This window comes from Sander vitreus, chromosome 20 (genome assembly GCF_031162955.1).
Source record: "Sander vitreus isolate 19-12246 chromosome 20, sanVit1, whole genome shotgun sequence".
NCBI lineage: Eukaryota > Metazoa > Chordata > Actinopteri > Perciformes > Percidae > Sander > Sander vitreus.
This window is the reverse complement of record NC_135874.1, coordinates 27,995,948-28,005,947: the sequence shown is the minus strand read 5'-3', so window position 1 is coordinate 28,005,947 and position 10,000 is coordinate 27,995,948.

Sequence of the window (10,000 nt, the reverse complement as noted above, 5' to 3'; positions counted from 1 at the left end):
GGAGGCCGTTCCTCCCAATCACGCCTCTCCATGTGTCTCCATCATTACCCACGTGCGAGTTGAAGTCCCCCAGCAGAACTATGGAGTCCCCGACTGGAGCCCCATGCAGGACTCCACTCAAGGTCTCCAAGAAGGCCGAATACTCTGAACTCTTGTTTGGTGCATATGCACAAACAACAGTCAGAGTTTTCCCCCACAACCCGCAGGCGTAGGGAGGCGACCCTCTCGTCCCACCGGGTTAAACTCCAACGTAGCGGCGCTCAGCCGAGGGGCTTGTGAGTATCCCCACACCCGCCCGGCGCCTCACACCCTGGGCAACTCCGGAGAAGAAAAGAGTCCAACCCTATCCAGGAGTATGGTTCCAGAACCAAGACTGTGCGTAGAGGTAAGCCCCACCAGATCTAACCGGTAGCGCTCCACCTCCTGCACAAGTTCCAGCTCCTTCCCCCACAGAGGTGACATTCCACGTCCCCAGAGCCAGCCTCTGCTGCCCGGGTCTGGTCCGTCGAGGCCCCTGACCTTCACTGCCACCCATGTGGCAGCGCACCCGACCCCAGCGGTTCCTCCCACAGGTGGTGGGCCCATGGGATGGAGAGATGTCCGCCACGTAGCTTTTTCGGGCTGTGCCCGGCCGGGCTCCGTGGCAAACCCCGGCCACCAGACGCTCGCTGGCGAGCCCTCCATCTGGGCCTGGCTCCAGACAGGGGGCCCCGGGCTTCCTCCGGGCAGGGTCACTTCATCCCTTCCTCGATGTTTCATAGGATTTTTGAACCATTCTTTGTCTGGCCCCTCACCTGAGACCACTTTGCCTTGGGAGACCCTACCAGGAGCACAAAGCTCCAGACAACACAGCCCTCAGGTTCATAGGGACACACAAACCTCTCCACCACGATAAGGTGATGGTATATGTATATATATATATATATATATATATATATATATATGTATATTAACACAATTAATATGACCGTTATCTACCGGACCAAATAGCAACGTGGATTTCGGTGCCTTATTTAGGTGCCACTTAAACTGCCTGCGCTTCTCTCTGATGCTCCGAAAACAGACGTTAGAGGGAACTGAAACATCGTGGCACGGGACGCTAGTCAACACTACACTTAGCAGCAGGTAACGTTAGCCTACCGTTAGCTAGTCAACACTACACTCAGCAGCAGGTAACGTTAGCCTACCGTTAGCTAGTCAACACTACACTTAGCAGCAGGTAACGTTAGCCTACCGTTAGCTAGTCAACACTACACTTAGCAGCAGGTAACGTTAGCCTACCGTTAGCTAGTCAACACTACACTGACCAGCAGGTAACGTTAGCCTACCGTTAGCTAGTCAACACTACACTGAGCAGCAGGTAACGTTAGCCTACCGTTAGCCTACCATTAGCTAGCAGCTGGAGGAAACACGGTTAAAATGCTGACAGCTAAACGGTGTAAAAGTGTGACTGTATTTCACTGGAGAGGACTGTAACACCAGACTGTAGCTGCCGCTGTCTGAAAAACACAGACTCAGCCTCGCCTCGCCAGCAGAGATGTCAGGTGGGAGAGATGAGGAAGACTGTAGAGATTTCAGGTGGGAGAGATGAGGAAGACTGTAGTGATGTCAGGTGGGAGAGATGAGGAAGACTGTAGAGACGTCAGGTGGGAGAGATGAGGAAGACTGTAGAGATGTCAGGTGGGAGAGATGAGGAAGACTGTAGAGATGTCAGGTGGGAGAGATGAGGAAGACTGTAGAGATGTCAGGTGGGAGAGATGAGGAAGACTATAGAGATGTCAGGTGGGAGAGATGAGGAAGACTGTAGTGATGTCAGGTGGGAGAGATGAGGAAGACTGTAGAGACGTCAGGTGGGAGAGATGAGGAAGACTGTAGAGACGTCAGGTGGGAGAGATGAGGAAGACTGTAGAGACGTCAGGTGGGAGAGATGAGGAAGACTGTAGAGACGTCAGGTGGGAGAGATGAGGAAGACTGTAGAGATGTCAGGTGAGAGAGATGAGGAAGACTGTAGAGATGTCAGGTGGGAGAGATGAGGAAGACTACCCGGAGCTGGAGGATGCTCCAGCATCGTATATAGTCTGGTGTGTGGGAACATTTAGGATTTCATGTTACCTATGATGACAGCAGAAATCAAACAATAGATAGAACTGCAGCTGTGTGCATGTATATATATATATATATATGTATCTTGTACTGCTGCTAAGTATATTTAGCTTTTGTATTTTTACTTCAGTAAAAGATCAGAGTACATGTTCCTGATATCACTGGTATATAAACACATGAAAATACTCCGAGACTCTGGAGTTTCTACTTTAAACAGAAGCTGAGAGAGTTCATCCATACCGGTCACTGTCTCTGTTATGTGTATGTCTTCCTCTGTGTGTGTGTGTCTCTGTATATGTGTGTGTGTGAGTGTGTGTGTGTGTGTGTGTGTGTGTGTGTGTGTGTGTGTGTGTGTGTGTGTGTGTGTGTGTGTGTGTGTGTGTGTGTGTGTACGTGTAGTGTGTCTGTGTCTGTGTCTAAAGCGTCTACAGTCTGTGTGTGTGTGTGTGTGTATCTGTGTGTGTGTGTGTGTGTGTGTGTGTGTGTCTGTGTGTATCTGTGTGTGTGTTTGTGTCTGTGTGTGTCTGTGTCTGTGTGTCTGTCTCTCTGTGTGTGTGTGTGTGTGTGTGTGTGTGTGTGTTTGCCCATAGCAGTCTGTCTGTGTCCAAACAGTCAGCTGATAAGGTTTAATTCTGTGTGTGTGTGTGTGTGTGTGTGTGTGTGTGTGTGTGTGTGTGTGTGTGTGTGTGTGTGTGTGTGTGTGTGTGTGTGTTTGCCCACAGCAGTCTGTCTGTGTCCAAACTGTCGGCTGATAAGGTTTAAGTCTGTCTGACTTCACTCGGTGCTCTCTAACACCATCCGATATGTTTTATCTTTCTCTTGTTCAGCCAAACAAGCGCTCCCTTTAGCATACTCTGCCTTCCCATGTCCATGTGTGAGATTTAAGACCCACCTGTCTGATTTTATCCTCTGGTCAGTAAACACAGCGCATGACAACATTATGGAAATTATCCCTACAGAGATAGACCTTTTAGATAAAGAGTAAGATCCTTTTAGTTTAACATGATACAGCCCCGAAATCACCATCACCAAACTCCACCAGACTCCATGTAAATAATCAGGACTTTTAGCGTGTATAGAGCCAACATATTTCCACCAGACTCCATGTAAATAATCAGGACTTTTAGCGTGTATAGAGCCAGCATATTTCCACCAGACTCCATGTAAATAATCAGGACTTTTAGCGTGTATAGAGCCAGCATATCTCCACATGTAAATGGGTGAATTAAGGGTTTATTTCAACCAAACCAGAGTGGTGATTGTTGGAACAGTGGAAAGATGAACCAAGACGGCTTTTCATAGTTTTATTTAGTTTCTGTCCACTTTGAATGAAGTGTGGTTTACGATGCTAAAAGTCCTGATTATTTACATGGAGTCTGGTGTAGTTTGGTGACGGTGATATCGGGGCTGTTTCATGTTAAACTAAAAGGATCTTCCTCTTTAACTAAAAGGTCTATCTCTGTAGGGATCCTTTCATAATGTTGTCAGACACTTAGAATCATTTTAAAACTGTGTTTGTATATATTTTGTGACTTCAGTGTTTTAAAAGGGTAGGAAGTAAGACAAAAATAAAACTCTCTCTCTGTCTGTCTGTCTGTCTGTCTCTCTCTCTCTCTCTCTCTCTCTCTCTCTCTCTCTCTCTTTGTCTGTCTCCACTGTTGCAGAAATATCAACATATTAAATATTAAAACGGTCGGACTGAAGCTGTTTTTGTTGGCCCCCTGTTTAGGCTGCTCTTCAAGGTACAGAGAGTTTGGCGACACTAATCCTGAGCACCTGGCTGACCTGACACCAACACACCTGAAGACGTGTAGGCAAGAACACGCCCGGGAACTTCCATTCTCTTCTACGTCTCAGAGGGACATCTCGGAGGAGAGAGAGGAAGACGGGTCTGGTTGGTTTTTGTTAACTACATTTTGTTGTTGTTGTAATAAACAAGTTCCTTTTAAAGATATAAATCCTCCTCACAACATGTAATCTAACGTCTAACATACCAAATATCTACGCAACTAACTATAGTACTCACAGCAAAATGTGTGTGTGTGTGTCTCTGTGTGTGTGTGTGTGTGTGTGTGTGTGTGTGTATGTGTCTGTGTGTACGTGCGTGTGTTTGTGCGTGTGTGCGTGCATGTGTGCGAGTGTGCGTGTGTGTGTGCATGTGTCTGTGTGTACGTGCGTGTGTGTGCGTATGTGTGTGTGTGCATCTGTGTGTGAGCGTGTGTGTGCGTGCGTGTGTGTGCATGCGTATGTGTCTGTGTGTGTGTGTGCATGCGTGTGTGTGTCTAGTGCGCAGTGTTCTAGCTTGTGCGCAGTGTACGTGTCTGTGTGTGTGTGTGTGTTTGAGCGTGTGTGCGTGTGTGTGTGTGTGCATGTGTCTGTGTGTACATGCGTGTGTTTGTGCGTGTGTTTGTGCGTGTGTGTGTGCATGCGTATGTGTCTGTGTGTGTGTGTGCATGCGTGTGTGTGTCTGTGTGCGTGTGTCTGTGCTTGTGCGTGTGTACGTGTCTGTGTGTGTGTGTTTGAGCGTGTGTGCGTGTGTGTGTGTGTGCGTGTGTCTGTGTGTACATGCGTGTGTTTGTGCGTGTGTTTGTGCGTGTGTGTGTGTGTGTGTTTGAGCGTGTACGCGTGTGTGCGTGTGTGCGTGCATGTGTGTGAGTGTGCATGTGTGTGAGCGTGTGTGCGTGCGTGTGTGTCTGTGTCTGTGTGCGTGTGTCTGTGCTTGTGCGTGCGTGCGTGTGTACGTGTCTGTGTGTGTGTGTGTGTGTGTGTGTGTGTGTGTGTGTGTGTTTGTGCGTGTGTGCGTGCATATTTCCGTGTGCTCGTTAAGATACCAGCACATATTAGTGCATAAAAAGTCACCAAAATGAAGTATTTGAACCTCATGATTAAATACAAAATGAGGGGAAAAACTGCAAAAAGGTCCAGAACCAGACCTGACTGTCTCAGTCTGCATGGGAGCGCTTGGTTTGTGTTGAAGAGGAAAACACACACACACACACACACACACACACACACACACACACACACACACACACAAACACACACACACACATTCAGGTCATTTAGAGGGAGGAGGTATGTCAACAGACACTAGAGAAGTCAAGGGAGCGCTTGTTTTGTTGTGGCCAGAGAAACAACAACACACACATGTACTTAGTGAGGGGAAGTATGTAAATAGATGGGCTGAGGTTTGTGTAACTGAGACCTGACCTGACTGCATGGGGGGGGGGGGGGGGGTGGGGGTGTTCCTGTGAATATATCCAGGTGTTTGCGAGTGGACAGGTGGAGTTTGAGGGTGGACGCGGCAGTGGCAGCGTGACAGCGATCTGCAGCAGAAGAAGATCGATCAGCGGACTGAAGCGGCTCGGCTCATCTTACCTGACAGGAAGAGAGACGGATGAAGCTGACTTTCCCACCGCACTGGTGTTTACAGAGCAGGGGGGTCCCGGAGGGCTGGGGGGGGGGGAGCGGGGGTTGACAGGAGAAGAGAAGGTTAGAGAGGCGTTAATAAAGGTGGGAATCACCTGGAGACATAGGCATAGATTTCGGGGGGTGGGGGTGCAGGGGATATGTCGCCCCCAATATGTAGAAGGGGAAGACTTGTCTCCCCGTGTCTCTTCACTGCACGATATCCAAGACATTTAGCAACTAACTTTATGTACTCACAGCAAAATGTGTGTGTCTGTGTGCATGTGTGTGTGTTTGTCTGTGTGTGTGTGTTTGTCTGTGTGTGTGTGTGTCTGTGTGTGAGTGTGTGTGTGTGTGTGTGTGTATGTGTGTGTGTGTGTGTGTGTGTATACGTGTCTATGTGTATGTGTGTGCGTGTGTATGCGTGTCTGTGTGTAGTATGTATGTATGTGTGCTAGTCTGTGCAGTGTGTATGTGTGTGTGTGTAGTGTACGTGTGTGTGTATGTGTCTGCTGTGGAGTGTGTCTATCTCGTGTGTATGTGCTATCTGTGTGTGTGTGTGTGTGTGTGTCTGTGTGTGCCCTGTATGTCTATGTGTGTAGTGTCCTATGCGTGTCTGTGTGTGTCTGTGTGTGTGTGTGTGTGTGTCTAGTGTGTAATGTCTGTAGTGATGTGATGTGTGATGGTGTCATGTCTGTGTGTGTCTCTATGTGTCTGTCTGTGTAACAATAATGTGCGTATGTGTGTTATGCTGTCTGTGTGTGTCAGGTGTGTGTGTGTGTGTGTGTCTATATGCGTCTCTGTGTGTGTCTGTGTGTGTGTGTTTGTGTGTCTGTCTGTGTGCGTGTGTGTGTGTGATAGTGTAGAATAATGTTCTAAGTATTTGCAGATAAATATAATAAGAATGTTTCCATAAGAGAAGTGTGTTTTGGTGTTTGCTAATTGAGTTGTGCTGTCTGTATTCCCCGAACAAAGAAAACACAGAAGGTTTAGCTCAAGTCCGATAGAGAAGTTAAAGTGCCCATATTATGAAAAAATCACTTTTTTTCAACGCAGAGGTGGAAGTGCGCCCTCGTTTAGAAGAAGTCTCCTAGCTAATCCTGCCTTGTACTGCTGAAGTTGGAGAAACAGCTAGCTAGCTCATGTAGTCCTTACCTAGCTACTGAGCATGTAGTCCTTACCTAGGACTACAGCTAGGCAGCTCATGCTCATAGCTAGGGAGACTACACGCTCAGTAGCTAGGTAAGGACTACATGCTCAGTAGCTAGGTAAGGACTACACGCTCAGTAGCTAGGTGAGGACTACACGCTCAGTAGCTAGGTAAGGACTACATGCTCAGTAGCTAGGTAAGGACTACATGAGCTAGCTAGCTGTTTCTCCAACTTCAGTAGTACAAGGCAGGATTAGCTGGGAGACTTCTTCTAAACGAGGGAACACTTCCACCTTTGTGTTGAATACCTGCAGAACAGGGACATGGAAGTAGTTCATTTGGAGATTAGGGTGAACTAGTGTGTGTTGTAGCAGTGTTTTGCCATTCAGAACGAGCTAGCATGCTAACGGTTAGCCCCCTAGCCCCCTCGTCTCGGCTAGTGACGTAGAAAGCCGTGCAGATGTTGACCAGCTGACCCACAGACTGAAGACAGGACACATTCAGAAACTGTATCTCACTCAGAACAGCATGGAGGGCTTTTATCAAAGTGTGTATGTGTGTGGAAGCACCAGAGACACAAAATAACTCCCCAAATCCCAGAAAAAGTGTTTTTTTTTCATAATATGGGCACTTTAAAGTATTTTAAACAGACTTTGGACACAGATGTTTTGTTTGAAAGTGCTTCCTGTGGACTGGGCCTTTAAAAATATGTATAAGTTTGAGGGGTTTTTGGGGGGTGAGTTGCGGGAGTTTCCCAGATATGGAAACACACACACACACACACACACACACACACACACACAGAAATACGTACGGACACACACACAAGACAGTGATGAGTGTGTTTAGCTTGAAGGGAGGTGGGGGGGAGGACCTGCAGGTTGGAGGGGGAGGGAGGGAAGTAACTTTAGCTGTTAATGATGGTGGAGGAGGAGGAAGAGGGGAGTACAAATGACTTGAAGAGAGAGAGAGAGAGAGAGAGAGAGAGAGAGAGAGAGAGAGAAGGTAAGACGATCCAGGTTGGACTCACCCTTAAAAGCAACAGCACCTTTTGTCCCTGCAGGCTCAGAGTGTGTGTGCGTGCGTGCACGTGCGTGTGTGTGTGTGTGTGTGTGTCTGTGTGTGTGTGTGTGCGTGCTGACAGGATGGCAGGTCGTTATGAATCATCTCCTCCCCCGTCTTCTTCTTCGAGGCCCCCGAGGGCAACATTAGCTTTAGAGCGAGCTGTCATGTTCAAGAGAGGAGCGCTTGTTTTGTTGTACCCAAAGAAAGGAAACACTGTGAAAACATACACATGTACTTAGAGCCGCAAAGTATGTAAACACGGCGGGCCGAGCCCTGTAAGGAACACAGAGCGGACCAACACGAAGGGAGGGAGCGCTTGGTTTGTGTTGAAGAGGAGAAAACACACACACATTCCGGTCATTTAGAGGGAGGAGGTATGTCAACAGACACTAGAGAAGTCAAGGGAGCGCTTGTTTTGTTGTGGCCAGAGAAACAACAACACACACATGTACTTAGCGAGGGGAAGTATGTAAATAGATGGGCTGAGGTTGGGTTTGTGTAACAGGAGAGTCGGTCTGTGTTATAGGCAGTATAGATAAATGCTAGGGGCGCAGTCAGTCCAAATGAGCAATGAAAAGTTAGTAGTTTAAAAAACAAATGCCCAAAATGTCGACAAAAGTGACAAAAACTTGAATGAAAACGTCAAAAATGAGTCGAAAAGGGGATAGAAACCTTGAAAAAGTGACAGAAACGGAAAAAAAGTGACAAAAAGTGAAATACTGCCTATATGGCACCACATTGGTTCATTCCCCTCCCTCTCACCACATCACTACCACCACCCCTCAACTCTTCCTTTATTCTAGTCGCCGGTCGACTCAGACGTTTGTTTGTTTTGTTGCTTAAAAGAAAGAAACAAACATCTGAAAAGGTGTGAATCCTGAGGGAGCGTGCGTTCTTTCTTTGTTTACTCAAGAGAAAACACAAGTACTGTACTTAGGGCAACAAAGTATGAACACACACACACACACACACACACACACACACACACACACACACACACACACACACACACACACACACACACACTGTAAGTAAACACACACACACGCACACATATACACACACTATAAGTAAACACACACACACACACAAACTGTAAGTAAACACACACACACACACACACACACACACACTGTAAGTAAACACACACACACACACGCACACATATACACACACTGTAAGTGAACACACACACACACACACACACACTGTAAGTAAACACACACACGCACACATATACACACACTATAAGTAAACACACACAAACTGTAAGTAAACACACACACACAGACTGTAAGTAAACACACACAAACTGTAAGTAAACACACACACACACACACACACACACATACACACAGACACACACACATAGCCACAGACACCTACACACACAGCCTGTAAGTAAACACACACACACACACACACACACACACACACACACACACACACACACACACACACACACACACACACACACACACACACACACACACACTGTAAACAAAGAGCACTTGTTTTGTTGTCCTGAGAGACAAAGTATAAACAAAACCAAACAGAGAAACTGATACGCACACACACACACACACGGAGAACAATAGCTCTGATTAATTTCTCAGATTTCGTGACCGCAGCGTCGGAGGCGTCAGACTGAAAACAAGAAACCGAGCTGCTGGGAAAAAAAGATGGCAGCGAAACAAACGCACCCTCACTGTGAGACAGAGAGGTCAGAGGTCAACTGTTGGGCGAGAGAGAGGGAGAGAGAGAGAGAGAGAGAGAGAGAGAGAGAGAGAGAGAGAGAGAGAGAGAGAGAGAGAGAGAGAGAGAGAGAGAGAGAGGGCGAGAGAGAGAGAGAGAGAGAGAGAGCGAGAGAGAGAGAGAGAGAGGAGAGAGAGAGAGAGAGAGAGCAGAGAGAGAGGCGAGAGAGAGAGAGAGAGAGAGAGAGAGAGAGAGAGAGAGAGAGAGAGGAGAGAGAGAGAGAGAGAGAGAGAGAGAGAGAGACAGAGAGAGAGAGAGAGAGACGAGAGAGAGAGCAGAGAGAGAGAGAGAGAGAGAGAGAGAGAGAGAGAGAGAGAGAGAGAGAGAGAGAGAGAGAGAGAGGGCGAGAGAGAGAGAGAGACACACACACTCAGAGAGAGAGAGAGAGAGAGGGAGAGAGAGAGAGAGACACACATACTCAGAGAGAGAGAGAGAGAGAGAGAGGGCGAGAGAGAGAGAGAGACACACACACTCAGAGAGAGAGAGAGAGAGAGGGCGAGACAGAGAGAGGGCGAGAGA